Genomic DNA, 26,313 nt, shown 5'->3' on the forward strand with positions numbered 1-26,313 from the left:
ACTTTCTGAGTTCCAGCTCAGTAATCTTTGCACATCCCAAGAAAAAGAGAAGGAGGTTGCAGGAAGCTCTGTGCAGTTTGACATGAGCAGATTAATATCTTTCCTGGTGGGTTTTTATTTCACTGACTAGTTTTTTAGGCCAACACCTTTATTCTTGTCATCTTATGTATGTTCTAAAGGACATTTCTCACACATCTCGAGAAGCCTATGAGTCAGTATTTTTAAACTTGAAATTAGGTTCCTAAAACTATATCCATGAATATAAATTTTGTCACAGTTTTGGAAAGTGTTAAATATTCTGTAAATGTCACCAAACCAGAGTTTTGAAGCTGAATTAGCTTATAATATATAGTTACTTTCCAAAAGTAATTTATCTGAAAATATATAGGGGAGGAATGAAAAATCAGGAATAAGTAATGAACCATAAAACTTGCCCAGACCTTCTACATCATCACTACTGGTTTTGGTTTTGATGATTGGGTATTTTTTTTCCTTTTCTTCAAAACTAAAACCTACATGAAGGTTCTGACAAGCAATAAAAATGAATTTGTATTTCTTTCTCAATTTTTTCTTTACAGAAGGTGCTCTCCTTTTATAAATGTTTTTGATATTTTGAATTTAAAAAAAAAAATGCTATACCTGGGAGTTTAAAAATGGGCTCTGAAAATTCACCACACATATCCCAGGGATAAAGTTTAGAGAAGGAGCTTTGGCCACAGAGGAGTTTATGTGCTTTTCAAACATAAGATATTACTTTGATTTTTGCTTTTGGATTTGAAAAATTCTGGCTTCAGAAATTACTGGCTTCTTCTAAAACCCAATTCAAGAAATATTTGTGCCCTGAACAACAACTAATAAACATCTGTTTACTCCAGACATGGTTTTAGGTCACCTCCAAATGAACAGAAACATGTTATTGAAGCTTGTATTAAACATTCCTCCTGGGAAACGTTCTGACCAGGACTGGGCTTAAATATACACTAAACTCAGACACACCCTGTCTCAAACCATGAGTTGTGTGTGAAATCATAATTCCCTCTTCCCAAGCTCTTGGATATATGGGAGGCAGAGAAAAAGGTTTTAAATTTGCATGTGAAATAATATGAAATGAGTAAACTAAATTCACCCCAGCCTTAAAATGAGAAAAAAACTAACCATAAACAATCTGTTCTTTCATTCAGGTCCAAGCAACTCTTCCTGGAGCCTTTTCTGGTTTGAATTTCTTATCTCTGTCACCAACAAGAGACTGAATCTGCATGCCATTCCACCACTGAAGTGAGATGTTCTGAGTTGCTGGTGAGTAGGAGATGAAATAAAATTTGCTGATTAGATAAATGTGATGGAGGCCCAGTGATCAGCAAGAGCTGCCGTGGATAATTTGGGGTTTTGCAGAGTACAGATTGGTGGATTAGGATCTAAGTCTGTGTTGGGTTGGATGTGTCTTGGTGTGTTTATATGTTCCCCTAAGTGCCAGGTAACTTCTGCCCTGCAAAAAACAGGAGGGTAACTCTTCCCTAGCAACTCTCACTTACAGCCTGTTCCTCTTGTTTTGCTCAGTTCGTCCAAAAAGGAGCTAAAAATGGGTATTAAAGGTACACAGAGTAAAAATGATGCTCAGAGAGTGTCTTTCAAGTCGCATCTCGGTTTGGCCAGAGGCAGGTGAGACAGGGAACAGAAAGGGATCAGGACAACAGCAAACACCAAACTGTGCAGCTACACTTGAGATCAAAGGGCAAATATTTTGGGTAACACCTGCAGAAATTGTGATGAATTCCCCAGATGATGATGGATGGTCACCGAGAAGAGCCTGACTTAGTGTACAGCACCAGGTGTTCTTAACATTTTTATACACCCTTCCAAAAAATGCCTGTTTTGCTGAAGTCTTTGCTGCTCCTTTTCCTGTTGGGAAAGGAGCAGGCCACCCTGGGAGAAAATAAGGTTTCTCACTTTTTAATTCTCACTTTTTAAAATCCTACGTGTAGGCACTTATAGCTTCACACTCACCAAACATTGCATTTTTTACCAAAATCTAGTCCCTTGCAGCAGAGCACAATTCTTTTTTCATGACAACTCTTGCTTTATCTCCTTACCTCAGTGAATTTTTTTTTGTTTGTTTTGTTTTCTTTTCTTTTCTTTTCTTTTTGATAATTTTCTAAACAAGGATAAATCTGCTAAATCCCATAAGGCACAGGGAAGTCATAGGCACCCTGAAAATCAAGTAGCAACAGTTACCTCAAGAAAAGTCACTCTAACATAAAGTGGAAAGATTAAATAGAAAATTATGCAAATAGGTTTTAATGGAAAATCATGATCCTTTCCTTCGAGTGCAATGTAATCACTGTCTAATATACAGGTCCCCTTTCCACAAGGAGAGACATACAAAAGGTAGGTGTAATTTTCCAAACACTGCATTTCTTCCAGTCTGTCTAGATAAAGTATAGACATAGCAACTGATTTACACAGAACCATTCGGCTTTTAAACCTCACAGAACTTTTCCAGAAAAGAAAACCTCAAATACAAATGTTTTCAGATATGTGTCTTGCTTATAAGTTTTTCAAAATCATTTATTTGCTCTATCAGTTTGCAGTAGCAAGAATTTTTACTTTTTCACCTTTTCTTCTTTTGAGTCCTTTTGTTTCAGAATGAAATTTTGAACCTTTTTTTTTTTTTCTCGTATCACTACCTTTACAGCTAACCCTTTGTTGGTTACAAATGTTAGGTACATTTACTTGTGCAAGTAGGCTTTGGGTTCAGGATGGGGTCAGCAGACCTTATCTGTGCTGATAAATGTGGATTTTTGCCTATGAATAGGATTGTGGGAACAAAAACCCAGGTATAGACCTATACTCTGCAGCTGTAATAGCCTTTGCTATGAGTAACTCTGCAAAGATGGGATCTGCTGGGGCTTCTCTTTGTGTGTGTTTGCACAACTGAAACACCACAGATCATACTTGCAAAGCCTTTCCCCCCCCCCCCCCCCCTTGGAAAGCCATATCTGTCCTTATCTTCTGCATTAATCTTTCCCTGTACTGAGACGGTAAAGTTAGGACACAGGATGGCTTTGTCTGCAGGAGCACATTCAGACTTTGTCTTCCAGACTAATTTTCTGCTTGGGTTACTTTCCTAATTATAATTTGTGTTCTCATCATGTCGTGGAAGAGTACATTTTAAATGAGCTTGCAATGCACAGTGTAGAATACCAGTTTATAGCCCTGTCCATAACCTGGAATACCAGCTTTAAATTTGTCATAATGCAAATGCCATAATAATTGCAAGTTTTCAAGCCTGTGATCTAGTTATTTTTTTCCCCAGTTACTTGTAAACTGAAGGTTCAGGTTTCATTTTCCCATTCCATATGTAAGACCGTTGGGGCAAGATGTTGATCTGCCTCCTTACAGTCAGAGCTGTGTATGTTATGGATTGTGTTCCAAAACACTGTTAAATTTGTGGAAAGGGGGAAAAAAAAATTACATTAATTATGCCCTCTTTAGCATTCTTACGCTTGCTAATAGGTTTTAAATGGACTATTTGGGTTGGTATTTTTTTTTTTTTTTTTTTTTACCTATAACCACAAAAAAAAAAATGTTTCATTCTCTAAATTAGAACTATTTCCTGGGAATGGAGAAATAATTTTTAATGAGTGACAGAAATATGATGCCTGATTCTGGCGAGACTAGAAGCGGCTAAGTTTTCAACTCTGAATTAACCACCTACTCCTGGGAAACAGTCTCATGCAAAAATTTCAGGGGCATCTTATTCTATTGAGTCGATTGAGTCTTGAGCAGTACTTTTTTTAAAGAGTGGTGCCATGCACAGAAGTATGTGTATGGGGAAAAAAAAAGTTATATATATTGCTTACAAACTTATTTGAATATCTTTATTTGCACACCTAATCTAGCCTGATTTACCTTATCATAGCTTCTACTTGCATGTACCTCACCGAGCCAGGGGTTTATAACAAGATAATGTTGCCTGTGAGGTGATGGTTACATGAAAGCCAGACTGTTTCCTACCCTATGGGATCGTAACCTGTTGTTGGGACACAGCAGGATAAATGACAGTACCCACTCAGCTGCACTGGGTGTGATACTTGTGATGCTAGAGGGAGAAGGAGCCCAGATTCCATGTCTCCCTGGTCCCACTTTGCAATCTGCTGAAATGAGATTGCATGTTTGGATCTGGTTTGTCCCTGAATAGTGATATATAGTCCTCATCCCTTGTAGCCTTACAGGCAAAATCTCAATGCAGCCCTGGTGGGTTGTAGTTATAGATCATTAGTTGCAAGAATAATCCGCTGTGAAAGTGTAGGATAGCATGAGCACTTGTCCCAGTGCAGCCATACTCATTTGAGGGCTTTTGCATGACAAGCATGAGTGTTTTCCAGCAGGATACAGATGTTTTGGATTGTGTTATGAAAAATCGGAATATTTTGGCCCTGTGTGTGCCCTGAGCACAGCTATCTACACCACGGATGTGAAAGAGGTGCTCCTTTCTTTGCAGAGAGCTCAGGAGAAGGATGATGAAATGTCTTCTCACTCCTTGGGAGTGACATCCCAAAGGAAGGAAAACCAGTGCTGGGGTCCCACTGCTGTACAAGGGAAAACAGAAAGAAGTTTCACCCTTTGTCTCTCAGTAACCACAGGATCTGTCCCCTCATCCAGGCTGCCAGAAAACCACTCAGCTGATGCTGGAAATAAACTTGTCTGAGGGAGAGCACGTGAGATCTCTCAGCTCTGGGCATGGCAGGACAGGGGGGTGCAACGGTCCCAGGGAAAGTGTAGCTCAGCGCTTCAATCATCTCCCCAGACTTGAGCAGCTGAGCTGTGGAAATCACTTTGACGTAAATCTCTCAGCAGCTTTTTTGTCCGAAATAAATGGTGCATAAAGGAAATGCAAAATTGTTTGGTGGACAGGATTATCCGTGTGTTTACTGCTCTCAGCACTTTTCTTTTGTCTTCTGACTGTGTAGTTCCCCTCGGTGTGAATAGCTGTGCACGCAGCTAAAGCTGCTGAACGCAAGCAGGGTGTGAGCGAGCTCTCCCTTTAAACCTGTGACAGCTTTGCACTTGTGGTTGCAAGAAATGTCAAGCTAAAAGAATCACTAGTAGCAGAAAGTAATTATTTTTCATTTCCAAGGTTGTCTGTTCAGCGTTAACCGAAATATAAGCTTTCTATAGTTCTGCATCATTACCATACCCCTGGATTTAATTTATTTATTTATTATTTATTTATTACTTTCATTTCCATTTGTTATTTTACATATGCACCCTCACACGTACGTGCACACAGTTGTGGCACTTCATACTGGTTTTGTTTCATAATATGCCAGCCCTTCAGGTCTATTTTAGTATGTATTATTCTGTTGCCATAACAAGGTGATGATATATAATATTTGTATAAGGATTCAAATCAATGTTTATCACATCAGAGCACTATCATTTAAAAGGAAAGCACAAATCAATAATGCATTAAGCAAGAGAGAAATGAATGATTTGAATCTGTTGTTCTTCTCCCCTCTAATACTTTCAAAAGAAATTGCACTGTTTAAATGAAGTTTGATCATTTTTTGATTAAATGAGTCTGATTTGATAATCTAATAGTAGTTAGCATGGTATTCATCACATGATAAATAGTGGAAATGCACAATTATCATATATATTTTTCAGTTTGCTAAAACTTCTTATTCATTAAAAATATTTCATTATATTAAAAATGCTGGGGGTGAGGGGGCTGGGGGGAGGTGTTATATGGTTTTCCAAGCTGATTGAAATAGCTTCTTTAAATATAGACAAAATTATTCATTTCAAGTTGGAACCATTCATGTTCAAAAAGCTTGTCTCATGAAAAATGAATGGAACTGCTTTGAAATAGAAAATGTTACTCTTTAGAAAAGAGATATATTCAATCTAGGAAATGTTAGGAAGCGTAATGCTTCTGGAAAAATTGCAGAAGTTTTGCTTGGGGTTTGAATTTTTGACTAAAACAACCAGAGGAATAGACATAAATATGTGGCAGCTGATCAGCTCAGTCTTTATTTTCTTTTTTTTTCACTGTTTATTAACTTCTAATTGCCTTGTTATAGCTGGAAGAACAAAACTTATCATTCTCTGGTATCATGTATATGTTGAAACTCAAGGAAGGGCCTGATTTTCTTTCTCTGAATCTGTCCAAACCCTAGAGAAAGCCACATGGTCTCCTGCATTGGAAGATGGGTTAAATGAATAAGTCCATGGAATTCAAATGCACCTTTAGCCCTACTCATTTCCTAATTCACCAGCAATAAAGTGGTCATTGCTGATGACACAGGGAATTCCTTGTGGTTTTAAAATACAATGACAGAATATCCACCAGGAACCACAGAGCATTAGCTGCTGCTTTCACTGGGGATGATTGTCCTCTACTGATTGGTTTTCATAGCCTGAGCTTAATAAGGCTTTTATTTATGATGACATACTTTATGATTGCTTATTTATCTGCTGTGTGTAAAATGAGCTTGGAATCAAGTTACGTTACTTACCAAAAAGAATGTCTGGATTCTTGAAGAAGCTGTTTAATCCCAGGCATATACCAAAATTAAACAGAAAAGAAAAAAAAATACCCAGACTGACGTTGAATTACTCAATCTCTGTTCTTAGAAGCCCTCATCACTGAGATGATGGCTTCCTCTCCACTCAATTTTTGGTCCATTCTGATGTCCCTGTGAGGAATTTTATTTTCAAGATTTTACCTTCTCTACAAAAATTCTATCTTCAAACGTGAAGTTATAATAGAGGCTGAAATCAGCGCAGTTTTCCACAAGTTATTTGCTTGAGACGTCACTTGTAATCTAGACCAGGTCCATGAAGTTATTAAGCAAACACAGAGGAGAAAAAAACAGCAAAGACAGTTAAAGACAAAGTTGTGCAGCTCTGGGTCAGCAGGTTCCTGAGCTAAATCAAAAAGAAGTATCAGGGAGGGATGGATTTAGGCTTCTCCTGTTGTCACACTCTTCCCTGGGGCTTTCCTGCAGGGCTCTGTCAGGTGTGGAATAACGACCTGGGTGTTCCTGACCAAAATTTAAAAAAAAGAGGTATTCTTACCTATGTATTCACACAAATAGAAGGACTTAGATTTAGATTGTGGCAACATTTGCTGGATGGTTGTGCATTTAAGATGGTCATGGGTAATCCATGTTATTGAAAGCAACTCAAGGCAGTATCACTGTTTGCACTGGCAGCCTCTTTACAGGACTCCAGATAGCATCAAAGTAACTGCTCTATAAAATAAGATACTGGTAATACCTAAAACTGGAGGGGGCGGGGGGGGGGGGGAACACAAACAAGAAAACCCCAGTCAAACTTTTAACTTTCTGATTCATATCTTTAATCAATCTCAACATGGTGCAGTTGTGTTTTATCCGTAGCTTTCCAATCCTTTGCTCGATAGGGTTGTTGACTGACACAGTGTTATTGCATTTTTATTGACTTTTAAGGTGGTTTTTACAACATTCAAGGTGCATAAGTTAACAGAAAAGTAATGTAGTAACATTTCAAGATGGAAGGAGGCCATAAAGATGCAGAGCAGGTATAATTTACAATAATAGGAAATTACAAATTAAGGATAACTCCCTTGGTCCCATACGTAGTTAGTCCCTCAGTACAAGTTTTCTGAACATGTCAGTAAAACATGAAGTGTTTGCATACCGTAAAAAGTTAATGGATGATAGAGTTGGCAAATACTTCAGGATTATTATTAAGATTATTTTAGATATGATTAGGCTGAAATTCCGCTGCAAACAAGCAGGCTTACAGGATTTCTGAGCTGTAAAATTGTTAATTATTTGAAGAACTGGATTTGGTCTGAATCAAGAAAAGCCAATAAAAAAAGTGTGGACTTTTAAGTACATGTAAGGAACATAAAGATAAACATAATATTGAAAACAGTCAAAAACATTCCCTGAGAGCTCTCTGTACGTGAGCTGTTTCAGACAAGCCATTTGGGTTAATAGAGTCTGCACGACCTCTCTTTAAGAAAATGTAGTTATGTGGGAAACTTCAAAGCACACTCTTGCCAAGACTTTTTTTTTTTCTTTTGCTGTCTACGTAGGTATATGCACTCTCTGACTGCTACTTGTTACTGTGCCTTTTTGTTGAATGAATTCCACTAAAACTGAGCATTTTAGGAGTTTCTCATCCTTCTTTTGGAGAGCACACAGTTATATTTTATATGTTGATGATCTTCTAACTGAGTCCCTGTAGAAAATCTTTCTAGTAATTATTACCAGTAATTTCACAGTACTCACCATGTCATCTTTTGATGTCTGTGTTTCCCCATGTATAAAGCAGGAGAATTATATTACAGGATCACTGAGTTTGGCTGTCCAATATCTTTAAGGATAAGTTAGATTTATGTCAATATTTTTTTTCTCAATTTTTCTTTTTCTGATGCAAAGTATTGTCTTTCTTTTTTTCATATAAAGAGTTTTTATAGGGTTGTCTCATTTCTTATAGGGTCCCAGAACAGACTTTGCAATCAGAAACCTAAGAGTTTGTTTGTTTGTTTGTTTTCAGTAAAACCATTACAGTTAGTCACTAACAATACCAATCATATTGATCAAGTCTACCTAGTATACTGGGGAAAAAGAGGTTAGTCATGATACAGAACAGTATTATTTATTATCACCTGAATAAATACACTTGGCTTCTTGAAGTAGTCCCTCTGTTTTCACTTTGGGGTCAGAAGGACGGATGTTTTCAAAGACGATTGACATCATCCTAAATCAAACTACTGATGTTTGTGAAATGAACTTCCACAGCACACCCCATTTCTCTTCACTGGCCACAAAGAGGACCCAGGGTGAACAGCTCATGTCTAAGTGAGATGAACTGCACCCTGAGACCAGAACAGCCCTGATCATGATGGACTTCTCTGTAACACACAGCCTCTAGGTGTTCCCCGAGGAATTTGTCCCGGAAATGTCCCCAGATGATGAAGTTTGTGTCAGTCTCACCAAGCTAGGGTAAAGGAGTCTGTCCAAAGCCCTCATAAATCCTCAGCCTCACAGCTTCCAAACCAAGTTCTCAGAGTGAGAGGAAAACGCCCATGATGTGCTGATGTGAAACACCTATGGGGAAAGAGCATCCCTGTGGGCAAAGAAACAAAAATCTTAAATGTGCTACGTATTATATCCAGTAGCACATAAGGTGACTTTGAAGGATGCTTTAGTTGAATAAAAAGCTTTGCCATGGATGTAGGGTTTATGTTTCATTTAGATGGACAAGTCAGAAAGAAGAAATAATGAAAGGAAGGTTACAGTTATTTATCAAATTCTTCAGAGCTTTTCCATAAAACTATAGCAAAGGCATCTCTTCACTACAAGGCGTTTATTGTGTTGTCTTTACACATGGGATTTGCTGCAGTTGTTGCAACCACTGAACTTTCTCTCAGGCATCAGCCCCCATCTTATTATGATCAAAAATCCTCATCATTAATCCCATTACATTGTTCTTGGTCACGGGATAAATTCATCAGTGGATGATCTCACCCTGCTTAATCTCATTAGTTTAGATTATTTTTTTTTTCTTTATATCCTTACCATAATCTTATCATCACAACCCTTGGGAAGTTTGGCCCCAACAGTGCTGTCATGTGCCTTGGTTTTTTTTGTTGTTGTTGGTTTTGTTCAGTTGGTTTGGGGGTTTTGTTGTTGTTGTTTTTGTTTTGGGTTTGTTTTGGCTTTTTATTTCACAATTTGATAAGAAAGTTACCATTTAGTCTTCAATTACCTCTGGTGAGGAAATGACTCAACAGATGACTACATATTATGGATCTCAATTGCCTCCCCCTGGTAGGCTTCTGATTTTTAAAGATCTGCTTCTGTGTAATGCCATTTTTTACAGGTATCTAGACAGACACATCATTTGCAGTCTGCTGAATGCTCACTGTATCCCTGACTGTATCACTCTGTTTTGATAGAACCTGTTCAATCATACTGAATTGTGCCTTTCCTCGGAACAGAGTCAAAATTTCAACTCTGAAAATATTGTCTGCACTGCCAGCTAATATTGGATAAGCCTGAACTCTATCAATGAATTTTTGAGGAAAAAAACCCCCACGCTCTTCCCTGTATCTAATTTTCTCTTTCTGCAGGTGTTCTAAAATACAGTAATGTTTTCTCACACCAGAGTCCTTTCATATTTTACAAGGTAGGTAGAGGAGAAAAGGCTGTTGATGTTGCATATCCTTTATAGTTGAAGCTAGCAGTCACATCTGTTGGAGCACAGGGCTCCATGGGAAGCCTAGGTCTGAGTTCATGTTTACCTTATGAGATTCAAAATAGACCTTGTGGGTCCTACAGGGATCTCAGCAGACACCAGATTACACTACACTGAATTTATCACTTTTGGTTTTTTTGTAGAAATGGTGAAGCTGATGAGAAAACAATCCAAGATCTTTTTCGAGTCTGAAAGAGGCATCAATTGTCTGTAGAGCTCTCAAACCTAGCCAGGCGGATGCCTGCTTTGGAAAGGAGGTGGATCTGTGCATTCATCTCTCTTTCACAGGCTGTTTATGCACTTTCTCTAATGACTCTTTCATGTAAATTATCTCCCTCTGAGTTAGATTAGAGCCCTTGGAATAACAAAATGAGGCTAGGCACATATTAGTATGTGGATATACTCCTCTGAGGTCTCGTAGGATTATTCATGGGTATCCGAATGACCGCAGTCAGTTCTGAATCTGTCTTCAGGTCCCCTGTGTTCCCCAAATGAAGCTTCTCTGAATATTTATATGTCATTCATGATTCAAGATGGGTCTTTATGCTTCAGTCATCCAGCCACTAGTTGCATTTAAACTGACCAGTCCGGGGACAGTACCCTGCGACTGAAGTAAAACATGACGGATAACGTACAGTTTGTAGTGAGTAGGTGCCATTTATGAAGGCCTTATAGTCCAGGAACTGTTGGTCAAAGCTGCTTAGTAAACGTTTAGAAATAAATCAGTTTTCAAAAATCAATCCTGGCTTGCAAAGAATTTCTAAGAATAAAAGTATCTACACAAAGTATCAATAGCCACAATTCAGATATCTCTGTGGGGAAGGCTACTCCAGGAGTTAAAAACTCATTTGAACAAACATACAAATCATTCATGAGCTCAGTTCGAATATGCTGATCAGAGAGAATTTGTGCAGCTGTATGAGATAAACTTACTGTGCTTTATTCTTTAGTGCGGTTGCACAGATCATTTGCCATATGCTTCCAGAACTCTTGTGAATTTGTGTAGTCGGATGAATACCACTACAGAATCATTGCATTAGTAAGTGTAGTCTCCTAATCCTCATGGTTTAGCAGTTTTTGCCTTCACTACTATTAAGCCAATCAATTAATCTATCAACTCTTAACATACATTTTGTGATATATGCTTCCACACCTTACATTTCTGCTTTTATTTCCTCAGATTCATTTACTATATTTTCTTTCTTCTTATTTTCTTAGTCATAATCCAAAATCCTTCAGCTATAGTCCACAGCTCCCTACAGGGTGATATCACTAATGTTCTTCCTGTTCAGTCCTTCCTACCTTCCTTTAATCACATGTCACTTCTCAGTAAGAACCTCATATCACTTCTTCATAACTCTTCCTTTCTTCTTCTCTCTAAACATGAAGTTTAGTGTGTTCCAAAAGATCAATGTGGTGGCTGTGCACTATTTAAAATCTTGATCCAACTCAATGTTGGGAACCCATGTGGTCCATGCGCCTTTGGTGACCAATCAGTAACTCTCCAGAGTTGCACAATAACTTTAAAACAGACAGATATTGCTCAAAACAGGACGAGGTGTGAGCACTCCAGTGAGCCACCAAATCCTTATCCAGCTACAGTTGTGTCCAAGAACCTTATCCAAGAATTAAGAGCTAACCACACACATGAAGTCTCACTTGCATACATGAATACAGGTCAACCATCGCTGCATATGAAACAGAGACTTTGAGAAAACAAGAGTTATGTACTAATGATTGAATCTCTCTCTGGCAAGAAAAAAAATTATCTTCTTCCAATAGGGGACTTTTCAACAACTGTTTCTTTAGCAAGGAGATACGTCTCATTTGTTATGATTAAAGGTCATTTGCATTTCTGAAGCCCTGAGAAATCCTCCTGAAAGAGGAGAGTATCTAATTTGAATCTCAAGAAAAGGTTAAGTCTAAAAAGTCTCCAGATCAGAATCCTCTTCCATAAGGGAAACAGCACACATTGGAATTTGAGATAGGAACAATTGCCACCTGGGGTGTCTGTTTCTGAAACAAATGCCAAAAAAATGTACAGTAGTAAATATACCTTTTTCCTTAAATGTTTGTCTTCTGCTAATAATGATTTGGGGATATATGGCAAATAAGAGTTCTGTTCTTACAGGGAGCTCTATAATTGCAACAAGGGGTCGTTCTCCCATAATCCAGCACGTCAAGCTGGTTTTTAAGGGTTTCCAGAAAAAAGTAGGGTTGATCTTCCATGATTTCCCAGGGGTTGGGAACACATCCTGTCACTGCAAAACAAACATCTCCCCTGTCTCCCTGTCATACTGCAGGAGAGCAGAGAAAATACCTTATATTTGAGAATTTCCCAAGAGTTTGTAACAAGAGTCAAAGTGCCATCTGGGCCACTGGATATGGTCTGAAAGTGTAGCAAAAATAGAAAAATGCTGTAGTCCTATGAGCCATCCATCTGACAACTCAAATGGGAAATATCATTATATTTTTTTGAATTTAACATAATGTCTACGTTAACATATGCTTATCATTATTTAACGTAATTGTCCTATTAACATATAGGGACTTAACATATAAGGTCTACAAACAGCTGACCCTTCCAGGTGGAAGAGGAACTGCAAGAAACAAACAAGGATGCGTGTAAATTCTCTTACTCTGAAAAAAAAAAAAAAAAAAAAAAAATTTTTGGGTGGTCAGTTTTTAATTAGTTATATTAATTACACTTTCACTAAGCAAAACCAGATCAGTCAAGATTCAGGTGTTCAATAAATGCACTCTCTGACCCCTGCGGCAGTCTGATGCATTCCTGAAAGCTGTTTATCCTGTAAAAAGCAGGAGTGCAACACATTCTCAGGAACAAGCCCAGCAAAGATTAAAGGAGTAATTAAAGACCAAAACTTCATGCTATATACCATAAAAACCTCTTAACAACATTGGCTATAGTGAAGCTTTATATTATAAATAGAATGAAATGCTAGGCTGGCTTTCCAAACACACTATTTTCAGATATATTGCTGAACTGAGAGTTTTCATTGGATAATTAGTTGTGGTAGAACAAGTTTCTGCACCTTAGGTTGATTTAGTCCTTGGAGTCTCCATGTGAGTTTCTGAAAACAGAAAGTATGCAATTAATTGCTCAGCAATCTGACTGGAGAGCTGTAAGGAAACTACAAGTTAATACCCGTTAAGTGCATTTGAAAAACCTTCTGTGTAGGTAAACTAAAGTCAGAGATCAGCACACAGGAGGAAAAGGCATATTTGTGCTCCTGTTCAGTCATGCAGGACAGACCACCACGCAAACAGTGTGACCCCAGAAGATGAGGAAATGCATTTTCCCTGTTATTGTGCTGCTAAACAGCAGTTTGAGGGCAAGAAATGTATTTGCATTGTACCAGGGTTCCTCAGTGTATGAAATAAAGTTTATCTCCTGCCCCTGTGGGATATTGGAATGGGGAAACATGTAGAGATATCTCACACCCGACCCATGTACTTGCTTTCAAGTGCCAGATCAGTGAAGGCTGCGATCTCAGGCAACCGGGGAATTCCCTCTGTTTAACTATCAGAGAAATAAATAATTTGTGAATTCTATGTAAAAATAGCATAGAAGGACATGAGCTAGTACCTAAACTTTCCCATCAACCCCACCACTGTGCTTGTGTGGGCACAGGCACATATCTGTGTCATCGTCCTCGTTGGTCTGTGTACAGTCACAGTTTTCAGAGGAGGCACTTGCAGTGTGTGAGATTCACCATGGGTGTGAAGCTTGGCATGGTCAAGTGCCTTTGTTTGCAATCACTCAGGGTCAGAAAGGGAGTCTGTCTTTTATTACAAAGGCACAACTGGGGGCAGTTCCACAATATAAAATAAATAATAATAGTAGCGCCAAAGTAGAAGTCTCCTATCTAACAGCCTATTTGGTGTGTGAAACACTTAATTTAAGCATTTCCCTTTGTGCATGAGCCTTTGAAAAGCCATTTTTAATGTGAAGTATGACAGCATTCATTCATCTTCTCCAATTTAATTTTGCCATTTCAGGGCTCGCAATGTAAAATTACAAGGCTTTATTTTTAATGCAGGACATCATGCCAGAGACTAGTGATCACTTTTGGCCCTAAGGTGTAGGAAAGAGAGTATTCTACATATGTGCAGTGTCTTCTGTGAAAAAAAAAAAAAAAGAAAATTCTAACACAGACGGAAGCAAAGCCCTCTGTCACATATACCAGCACACCAAGAAAAAGTAGTGATTTGGTAATTTGAGGGTAAGAACTCTATTTTCTAAATAATAATCAGTAAGAAGATGACACGTGGTGAGCAATAGCATTGGAAATCTCATTTTTAGTATCTAATTATTTTGTTGTTATTATTATTATTATTATTATTATTAAAATTACTATTACTATTATTATCACCATCTCTTCTTTATCTCAACACATTAATTCTAACTTTTTATTCCCCCCCCCCCAACGATTGTCTCCCACACCCCCTTGAGAGGGAAGAAGTGAGCAAGCATCTGTGTGGTGTAACTGCCACGTTAAACCAGGTCAGGAACTGCAATGGCTGGTGACAACCTGATTCCCATAAATATCAATACATTTTGAAAAAAAATGAAGTCCCAGTTAGATAAAAAGCATAAACCCAGCACAGCAACTGTGATAACTAGTGTTTTGGCACCATCAAATTCTGGTAACTTGTTACTCTGGAGGCTTTAGAATCCCAGAATGGTTTGGGTTGGGAGGGACCTTAAAGATCATCTCTCTCCAACCCCCTGCCATGGGCAGGGACACCTTCCACTAGCCCAAGTTGCTCCAAGCCCTGTCCAACCTGGCCTTGTTGGAGTCTTTCCAGCTGACTCTTTTTAACGCATTTATGTAACTATATTTCAGAAAGGTGAAAAATATCTGGAAAGTCATTCTCAAAAAGGAAGAATGTGTCTGAAACAGGCTGGAGGATGAAGAGATGGAGAGCAGCCCAGGGAGAAGGTTCTGGGGGTGCTGGTGGGTGGGTGAGAGGCTGGACATGGCCCAGCCCAGAACCCCCTGATGTGCTGGGCTGATCCCAAAGCGTGGGTAGCAGGGGAGGGAGGAATTCTACCCCTCTGCCCCCTCAGGTGAGACCCCCCTGCAGAGCTGCCTCCAGCCCTGGGGAACAATACAGGAAGGACATGGAGCTGCTGAAGCAAGTCCAGAGGAGACACCAAGATGAACAGAGGGATGGAGCGTCTCTGCTGTGAGGAAAGGCTGAAAGAATCGGGATTGCTCAGCCTGGCAAAGAGGAGGCTTCCAGGTGACCTGATTGCAGCCTTCCAGTACCTGAAGGGAGCTAGAAGAAAAATGGAGAGAGACTATTTACAAGGGCTTGGAATGACAGGACAAAGAGGAATGGCTTCAAACTTACAGAGAGTAAATTTAGATTAAATATTAAGGAAAAATTCTTCCCTGTGAGGGTGATGAGGCCCTGGAACAGGTTGCTCAGAGAAATGGTGGCTGCCCCAGCCCTGGAAGTGTTCAAGGCCAGGTTGGATGGAGCTCTGAGCAGCCTGGTCCAGCAAAACATGCTCCTGTCTATGGCAGAGGTATTAGAGGTAGATATCTTTAGATATCATTTGATAGATATCTTCCAACCCAAATGATTCTAGGATTCTAGGATTCTAAGCCATGGCCAAGATGAGAGGAGGAGGCGAGGCCAATGTAAAAGTTCACCCAGGAGTTCATGTACTCATTTTCATATCAGCTACGTGGATCCTTGTGGGAGGCATGCAAATGTGGGAGGGTGAAATAGCCTCTAGCAAGCACCCCAGCATGCCTCTTGTTCTGTAGAAAACTTGCCTGTACAACTATTTCTTTTGGCTTGAGGCTCTGCAGCTCTGAAACTTCTTATGAAGAGGAAAAAAAAAATAATAAGAGAAAGAAAGTATCCCTAAAGGCCTCGTTCCATGATTTGAAAGCCAGTTTTTAACAGCACACATAACTTTCAAGATTAGATGCCCTGAAGCAAAATAGAGTTCAGAAAGTTTGGGGTTTTTTCTCCACAGGAAATGTTTGGAAGTTCCATGAAGTTGTGTGCGGTGAGTGCTGGCAAGGGGTGGGAGGGGCAAGACCTAAAATACAGACTTGCAAAGGGGGAAATGCCTTAAAAAATAGTGTAGGACAGCTGTCTTGGAGGATGTTTCAGGTCTCAAAGGTTAGGGTATTCATCCCATCATTTTAATAGTGGAAAGACTTCAGACAACTGACCCCTCACAGTGATACTCTGCCTCATTTAGATCTCTTTTACAGCTGCTTGGGCCAATGTGAGTCAATTCACTTAATAGAACTCCTCCTGATTTACATCATGATAAGTAGACTTGGAAGCAACCACAGAAATTCTGGCAAAAGCAGTTTCACATGATATTCCATTAACCTACATTCACACAAAGATGCTGTCCCTTTTTTTTTCTCCCTTTAATTTCTATTATGTTCAGTCCTGAATTATGAGGCTGGAAGTTGGTTCATTCCTGTCTTCACACTTAAGATAAATAACATAACAGATGTGTCACTGTGAAGCCCTACATGGACCGCTATTTTTCTCCCACTGAATTGCGACTTGGAAACAATGTTGGATGACAGTTGTGGACATTGAAAATTGCTTGAAATGTGAGGGGAATATTAAATTCTGAACTCAGTCCAACCTTTAATAATGTGCCAGCCTTTGTCATCAGTTACTTAACAACAGATATGCATTCTAGTAGAGAAAAATACCCCATGGTATTATCTCAATAGACACGGGTTGTATATTATTATATAGAACATGGCTACAACATGGGCCCTTGTAATCTTTTGGGTTTTGTCTACTGGAGCCTTCTTTGGCTAACAAAACACAATTTGGCATCCAGTGGTGAAAAGGAGGTGCATGGAACCCTCCACATTACAGGTGATTATTGTTCCTACTCATACAATGCTGTTGAGTTTGGAGATTTTTGAGGGGCGGTGTTGCTGATTGGGTTTTCTTAAATTGGTTGGTTTTTTGTATGTTTGTTTGTTTGTTTGTGGTTTTTTAATGCATCTGTGCTGTGGTAAGGTTCCTTAGTGCTGGATGTTCCAAAAATCTTCTACTGCTGTTGTGGTTTTCAGTGGAGTTTCTCCTTACACGTAAATATATGACCAACGGGTCACTAGTGATAAGAATAAGACAAAAAAAATGTGAGCAGTACCAGTGTCGTGGAGTTAAAGCTGGTTTGTGGAAAGCACTGCAAATGGAAACAGGGCTTATCTGTGTATTTATATGGAAGGGACAAAAGAAAGAGGTGATATAAAAGTTCAAGAGGGGTGGGAATGCTTAAAAAAGCACGTAGTGAAGTGCATCTGTCGAAAACAGTTCTTTCAGTGTTATTTCAAAAATAATTACTTCCATAGGAGTATTTAACTTTTAACGACTTGCAGAAAGTCTCTGTTGACACGTATATGTGTCTTCAGTCCTCAGGTCCTTGACAAAATTACAGAAAACTGGTTTTCTGTGACACACCATCCCCTCACAGAAGAAAACACTATGTTAAAAAAACCTGCAAACACTTTCAAACTGTTTTGAAAGATTTTGGAGGCCATTCTGTACCAGGAAGCTTATTTTTTTACTTCAGTGGGAGCAGGGATGAACACTTCCTGAAAGCAAGATAAACCTGTCTAAATGTTTTATATCCAGCATGTTGCCTTATTCACACTGCAGGTTCCTTAAAACATTGAAACAATGACTTTCTAATGTTGAACTTATATTTTATAATTTATGCTGCTTGATTACTCTTGGTATCTCATTCAGTGAGAACAATGAGGAGGTCAGTCAATTCTGTGTTTGTTTCTATTGATTGCCATTATTTATTCATTAGCTCATTTATTTGTGTCATGCTGGCAATATGCATGATGCTATACAGACAGATAAGAAAACATTGACAATCAATATGCAAATGCAGAAAAGGAAGTTACAATTCAATGTGAAAGGCCTGACTAAGGACTGTCTTGCTAACTGCAGTATTTATAAGAATTGTGGGGTTTGGTAATTGGTTTTTTTCCATCCTTTTTCTGTCTGACATCAGTGAGACTCAGTTGGAGTTTCTGTGCTGACACCAGTATGACTTAGTGACAACCCACAGGAAATTGGGGAGGTGTGTGGCTTAATAGGGGTATTATGAAAAAAGGTTTGATGTGCTGGAAAGGGGAAGAAAATACAGAATCTCCACTGTCCCTTGATGACTGGTAAAACAAGCAAAGAGTAGAATGAATGTAAAATTTTATAGAACTATAGTAAATATTTAATATTTAGACACTGGGAATACTTTAAAGGCCTGTTTGTAGTCACCACTGTCATAGCTGGATCTTTGGGAATAGTTTCTTATTGTTTGCTACAACCACAGTTGTGCCATGATGTTGCTTTTAAACACTCCGAAAATATGACACTTTTTTTATCTTTTTTTTAACCTTTTAAATTTTTCTTTCTTCATTTCTTCTCTTTTTTCCCCTTTCTTTCTAAATTGGTGACTTTCAACGTATATTTAACATTTAGAAGTGGGCATTAAAATCACGAGAGGATGGGGTTCACAAACTTGGCCTTGTGTAACCTTTTCACATTTCACAGTCAATGCTTAAGACATAATTTTCTCAAGGTGTTGGAAACTGTAATTCCAGTTCATGCTTTCAGGAAAGGAGGAAACTCACATTCCAATCTCCTTCTTCCCAGATAATTACTCTAGTCATTTGAGCTGAAATAGAAAAGTACAACTTTCTTTGACACTTCTTATTTAGACGTTGTTGGGGCATCTGAATTCCTTTATGGGTCTATCTCCCCCATTTTAAATTACTGCATTTAGTAATGTATATTTTGGACATCTCTAGTTGTCCTTCAACACTGCTTCCCAACTGACTCACTAAGTACAACACAAATATGTGAAACCTTTAAGCTGAAATGATGCCTTGAGGAAATAAATGCTTTCCTGAGGAGAAACTATTCACCACGATGTATTCCAGGCTCAGTCCTGCAGTGATTTATGTCCACACTTAATTTTGCACCAGGGGTAGCTGTGCTGAAGTCAGAGGGACTGCTCAGAGTTCAGAAAGTTAAGCACATAACGTAAGATTTTGTGGGATTGAGGTGATGAAGAAGGATTCTGCCATTTACAGGCAGTACAACAAGATGAGCAGTTTGAGAAGCAGCCTGCTGAGTACATAGAGTCATTCAGCATCCCTTAGTTTAGCCATTAAACCACATCTATTTCTTGCTTTGCTTATGAGAGACACAGCAGAAATAGACCTTAAAGGACATGAAGCCCTTGAGATGGTAGTAGTTTCCAATTGACTGGATTTATGCCGCTGCTGCACTTTCCCTGCAAGTTCCCTACCTGCACACTCCGTGTGTGTGTGTCCGTTCTGACGCAGTGGAGAGGTCGTGCAGCTAATTCCTGGGAATAGTCGTTTGGGCTCAGTGCCCCAAAAAAGGACAGGTGCCTCCAAATCCATGGGTTTCAAAACTGTCCCAGGATTTCTGGGACAGTTTTGGTCTTGGTCTTCCAAAGGGCATTCGTAGGAAAATACATTTGGTTATAGGTTATAGGGCTATGACGATGTTGAAGTCTGGAGGGGAAGACACACTCATCAGTGTCTGAGGTTACTTGGCCTGTTCACCCTGGAGGAGACCGAGAGAAGACATTGGAGTCTACAGCTTCCTTATGAGGGGAAGAGGAGGGGCAGGCACTGATCGTTTCTCTCTGTTGACCTGTGATAGGACCCGACGGAATAGCTGGAGCTGTGTCAGGGGAGGTTTGGGTTGGATATCAGGAAAAGGTTCTTCCCCAGAGGGTGGTTGGGCACTGAACAGGCTCCACAGGGCAGTGGTCACAGCACCAAGGCTGCCAGAGCTTGAAGAACATTTGGGCAGTGCTCTCAGGGACAGAGTGGGATTGTTTGAGCTGTGCTGTGCAGGGTCAGGAGCTGGGTTTAATGATCCTTGTGGGTCCCTTCTAACTAGGAATATTTTATGGCTACGTAGGTGGCAGGAATATATGAAATAAATAAAATCAAAATTATTTGTATTGCTCCTCAATCATGCAGATTACTGTTATACTACTTTTGACTGAAGAGCGTAAGGCCCAAGTCTGGAAGCAAACTCATACCCCAGGAAAAACAACGCCTTCAGTCATGACCATCCTGAAACTGCTCCTCTAAGCACCAAAAGGAGACCTGAAAAAATCTTAACAACATTTGGTAATTGCTTTTTCCATTCATGAACATCCAAATCAAAGGTATATAACTTTTTTTCTCACTCAGGAAAAAAAAAGAAAAGGTACTTCCTTCCATTGTGATTTTGGTCCTTTGAGAAAAGCATTATTTAGCAGTCAGGAAAAAGATCACCCTGGGTTAGGAAATGGTTACAGATCTAAAGTAGCTACAGTACAGCTGCTTCTCCACCAAATATTTCCTCTATGACTGCACAAATCACCTGGATACAACTCCTCAACCTTCTAAGATTTCCCCTGAAATCTAAGGGATTTAACTACCAAAATTATCTTGAGACTGTTGGAGATTTTATTTCCAACAGATAAAAATATGGAAAATATTTCTTCAACACTCTTTAGAAGTGGTGTTAGGTCAGAAAAGTGTAAACTTAATGAATATAAGAGGCTTAGGTTAGGACATAGTAAGAGCAGTGGTTAAAAAATCCCTTATATATCTAAAAAGATGGGATTTGAATTTGAGCTGTTTAACATGGTTGGAATGAACTGGTTGCACTTATTTACATAGAAGTTTTCTTTTAAATTAGCTGACAAAATATTATTTGACCACTTGACAATTAAAAATATGTTAAAAAGTATGAATAAATTGCTACCTGCTGTTTATTTCCTGATATATTGTATAAAGTGAAGGAAAACAACGAAAATCCATAATATGAAATCATTTCCATTCAAAGCCAGTAAGCCCAAACAACATTAGGAGATTTGAATTATTTTCCCCTGACCCCCACCATCTTGTGTTTATTAAATAGAAATTAATCTGAGACCTTACAGAATCTTCCGGGAATAAAGATGATCTGCTGATTTTTCTTAGTAAACAGTAACACCTAGAAATTTTATTCTGGCCAGTCCTTGTGTTTGGCAGGGTTGATGTTTGTCAGGGAGCACTGCTTGCAGACTGATTCATTACACACTTTGATTTCATAGGTAAGAAATTCAGTCAATATGTTTCCCACAAAACAAACTCTCTGTGCTTTGGTGATGAACCAGATGATGGGAGAGGGATGTCAGGGAAGGAGGATGAAGGAGAGAATCCATTGCAAACAGATGTGTGTTTGTAGAGAATAGCTTTGATTTCTAAGTGGTGGTTGTGTGGTTTATCTCAAAGCACTTATAATGCTTTGTACAAGCGCAGTATCATTAGAGTGACTAATGCACCACTAACAAAAAGCACAATGCAGAATTAATGCTAGACCTGATTTGCTAAAATATATCTACAGTAAATCCAGTGAAACTGTTGTCTCTGCAGTAAAGTTATCCTAGCAATTAATGTATAACCCAAGGGAAGGATTTACTAACTGTAGACTTAGAGTGAGGTATCCTCAAAGTTACCTGCTTTGAGTACACAGAACAGGTATTCAACCTCTATAAAAATTCCAAGTTCTCCCCTCGCAGTTCTAAAATATATCCCTTTTCTTGATATGCTGATTTCAATTACTGCATACTCTGCTTTTAACTTCTAGTTAGCAGTCACAGTCCACCTAATGCATGACTGCATTTCAGGGGCAGAACACTCTCTCTACTCGTTCTCTCATTTGCTCATGTGCTTATAAATATATAGATGCTGTTTAAGAAAAGTTTATGGGGGGGGGGGTTTCTGCATTTGTTGGAAGGGAACATAAAACCCCTGAAAAAAAACCCCAACAAAACACAAAAAGAAACCTTCAGGCATCTCTGAAATTCAGTTTTGTCTTCCCAAGAGACTTGGTAGGTGTGGTGACACGATGTGCTATCTATGGGCAAGAAGGGATAAGTGTGGGACTTCCAGAAATGTATGGTGATTCGCACTGCTGGAAAAACATCTGAACTTTTGGACATGCTTCTGACAGTGAAATCCCACAAGCCCTCAAGTCCACGATGAGACTTTTGGCTAAAATCTTTTTAAATCTCCCCATTTCAGTTCACGTTTAGAGACTTCAGTTACCATTTGGAGCCTTCTGATGAATGATGACATGCAAACATAGCCTTTACGAATTGCTGCTATTAATCACTTCTCTCCATCCCATGGCCTTTAAAACCCTCTCGGGTAGAGAACCATCACTCAGAGTCTCTATGAAGGGATGTGCAGAGCAGCAGTTCCCTTCTAGAGAGGTTGTGTAGCCACCCAGATTCATACACATCATGTCCTATAGTCTCCCTCTCCTACCAGAACCAGTCCTAGCGTGGAGACTTTGTCACATCTATACCTAGACTGCAATTAAATCACACGCTCTAATTGCATACTTGATAGTGGCTGTATTATGCACTGAAATCATAGAATAGTTTGGGTTGGAATGGACCTTTCAAAGGCCATCTAGTCCAAAAACCATGCCATGGGTGGGGACACTTTCCACTAGACCAGATTTCTCAGAGTCCCAGCCAACATGACCTTGAAGCCCTGTCCAGCCTGACCTTGAAAGGTAAGGTTCTTTTGAAGCATAGCTTTAATTAGCTCATTCTCCCCAATCTTCTCATAGTTAAGAAACATGGGCTTGGCATTGCAGTATCAGTCGTTCGATACTGTCCTCTGCAACAGGATGAGGAACCTGGTTCTCAGCCCAGAAACCCATTTAGACCAGAATAAAAAGTCCACTCTGTGACAGACATCTAATGGATGCAGCCGGGGGGAAATAGTTACCTAAAGCTTCTTCTGTAATCATTTGGGAAAGCAGTGAGTACCCAACTAATGCTGAATGTCCCCTGGTCAGTGCCTATCCCTTGCTATTGAAGAGGCAACAAACCTTGGTTTGCAGCCCAAAGGTGAGCTAGAATGAATACAGTGAATACTGTCAGTGGTCTACTGTCAGTGGATGAGGGTTACAGGAGCCATCAAACAGGCCATCAGATGAGGAGAAGTCATGAAGATGAATGACCAACACAGGTATGGATTACCTTGGTGGGAAAGGAACTGCAGGTCTCATCTGTTCCCCATTAACTTATGATTTATGAATTAAAACAGCAGAACTGGGACCCTGTATTCAGGTCGGACAGTTATATTTGTAAGTGAAAAGCTGCATGTTGAAAAGCTGCGATTGCAGAAGAAAGTCAACTATGTAAGAGCTGGCAAAAAACGCCTCCTAGTCAGAGACTTTGAGTATACAATCTGCTTAATTTATCAGAAAGAGTATGGAGAGTTAATTGAGCACCTTCAGAAGAAGAAAATACCAAGAATCTTAAATACCAGTGAGAAAGGCTTAGCAAGCCTAGAAGCTGATACCAGACAAACTCAAATGACAAATTAGGCACAGAATTGGTTGTTGTTGGGGGTTGGTATCTTTGGTTGGTTTGTTGGTTGGGTTTTTATTGATTTGGGGGCTTGGGGGGCTTTTGGGGGGGGGTTGTTTGTTTTGTTTGTTTTGGTTTTTTGTTTGCTTGTTTTTTGGGTGGAGTGCATTTAAAGTAATTTTCTTGTTTATTTTGTGGGTGGTTTTTCAGCCAGGAAGGTCAAACTGACAGATGAAGTACTGACTCCACCAGCTCAGTTTAGATCACAGGCAGAGCTTAGCCTATAGGTCCCAGCTGGATGCATTTCTGGAAGACAGCACAAATTATGCATTAGACCAAAAACTAATTCCACAATTCAGCTCAGATACCTCATGGAAGTGCCGGATGAGCTGGTAGAGGTCTGTGACATTCTGCTGGCTCCTGCAGCCAACCTCTGGCTTGTCCAGCAGCTCCTTCTTATCTGTGATGGGCCTGGCACAGTCCTAGTCCAGTCAAATAGGAATAAGTTTCTTTAGAGGTAGATATGCTGGATATATACTACCTGAGGGAATCTCCTGAGACTTGGGAAATCTTTGGCCAACCACTCAGGGACCAAAGAATTAGGTCAAGATCTGGAGGAGAGGGGAAGGGAGTCTAAAAGAAAGGAAGGAAAATTCTACAGAAATCAAGAAAAAGTGAAAGTCAGAGTAGGAGTGGCATTAAATGCAGGAATGGTACTTAGGAGGTGATGCTGGAGAGTCAGGCTGGAAAGAAGATATGGAGAGAAGTGGAAACCAAGAAAATAGTTTTACAAACCATGCTGGAGTCACTGGCTCCTACAGCAGGGTAATTCAAGGCCAGGCATACATTATTGCTGGGGAAAGTTAAAAATGGCAATAAAGCCATAATTCCTCCAGTAACTGGCAGGACAGCTGTGCACAGGAAGTTATTTTCAATTTGGTAATTATGTGAGACTTTCGATAGCTATTAGAAGGATAATTAGGGGTGAAATGAACATTACATCAGTGTTTGCAAGCTAAGCTCTATGTGTATGTGTGTATGAGAACGACTAGTTTTGCTTTCACTCAAAAACAGGACAAAACTTTCCTCTTAAAGTCATATATTTTTTTCTCTACAAAAGTGCATTTTGTCTCATTTTCTTCACTAAACCCACATTATTTCCCTTTCAAAGCACTTTTCTTATTTTCCTCAATTCCTCATGGCCACATTTGTGTAGGAAGGGAGCCCTGCTGCATGACAGAAGGAGACTAGGTCACACTGGCAGGCTGAAATCTTCAGGGTAAATCGCTTACTGATGCAAATCAGAAGTCTCCCAGGTCCAGACTGGAATAAAGAGGGGCTTGGAAAGAGGGAACCACACATGGGTATGAATCTGCTTAAAATCAGCTGTGGTTGTACTGCACTTCTGGATAGACTTGCTTTTTACTGGAAAATTGTTTACTAACAGTGACCCAGAGCTCACTGAGTTTTGAAAACACTCTTTCAGAGAGAACCATCATCTTCTGCATACATTCCACTGCTACCTCCTCACAGCGTGGATCTAAAAGAAAGCACCTTATTAATAACAAGCAGAGAAACTGGCGCTTGGCTAAATGGAGCAGCTGCTTTTGGCCTGAATAGCTGTTCAGTATAAATAAGCCATGTCAGTTTTTCGGTGGGGTTTTGAGCCAATGTAATAAGGCAAGAGAAGAACAAAACTAACCAGGTAATTAAAAACAAACAAACAAATAAATAAACGAATGAACAAAAAGAAAAAAAAAAAAACACACCAAGGAGGGGAGAGGCTGCTGTGATGTGCAAAATATCATGAAATAAAACAAGTCCCTCCTGGATGCTCACTTGAGCAGGGTGGAGTGCATTTCCCCCCCACCCAAACCGAAGGTCTTAAAGAAGATGTCGGTGCTGTCAGGGCCTGATGAACTGCTTCCAAGCCACAGGGCAGGGCTTCACGCTGCCTTCACACGGGGGAAGTTTTCTGCGCTTGTCTTTGCAGCAACACACATTCCCTCAGATTAATTCCAGCTGTGCAGTGCCTCGCTGGCAGGGTTGTTATGTATTAGTAACGCTAACCGATTGGAGCAAATGGTCTCCCCTTGTGTGTCTCACTCTCTTACCAATGCTTTCTCTCACACATACATAGGTACACAAACATAGATTACCTTCTTTTTTTTTTTTTTTCTCTTGTTTAACAAAAGAGGTAAAATTTTTCCCTAGCTGCCTTCTTCAAGTAAAGGGTTTAAAATGCAACTACTCCTTATTGACACAAACCCTTCACTAGCTTCACCTGGAAATAGTGTTGGGAAAAGTTTTGCTGAGAACTTTGTCATTTACAGGCAGGAGTCTGCAAGCACTGTCCTAATGGTGTAAATCAGGTGTAACTCCACCGTCATGGTGTGTTCTGGGTGTGAATCCAGATAGGATGAGAGTTGTGCTGACAGTACGTAGCTGCAAAGCTTAAGGATGCTCAGACTTGATCCTTAAATTTCCAGCCTGCTCAGCTCAACCATTCACTTACACAGGGCTGATATCCTTAAATATCTACATTTTTCATTTCTTAGCCATGTCATTTTTACAGCTCACTTCTTACCACGGACTTATTTTCTGCAGTGGTGGCACATGCC

General features: G+C 39.6%; 1 protein-coding gene across 1 annotated transcript in view; it reads left to right on the forward strand.

The window, feature by feature from the left end:
- Window positions 1-1,239: 1,239 nt before the first annotated feature.
- Window positions 1,240-26,313, forward strand: part of LOC113987360 (urea transporter 2-like) — a 295,544-nt gene continuing 270,470 nt past the window's right edge. Inside the window, exon 1 of the mRNA XM_039381171.1 lies at window positions 1,240-1,296. The gene's annotated coding sequence lies outside the window, so the exon portion shown is untranslated. The remainder of the gene's footprint in view (window positions 1,297-26,313) is intronic.

This window comes from Pipra filicauda, unplaced genomic scaffold (genome assembly GCF_003945595.2).
Source record: "Pipra filicauda isolate LSUMZ 115617 unplaced genomic scaffold, ASM394559v2 scaffold215_size1667880_pilon, whole genome shotgun sequence".
Taxonomy (NCBI): domain Eukaryota; kingdom Metazoa; phylum Chordata; class Aves; order Passeriformes; family Pipridae; genus Pipra; species Pipra filicauda.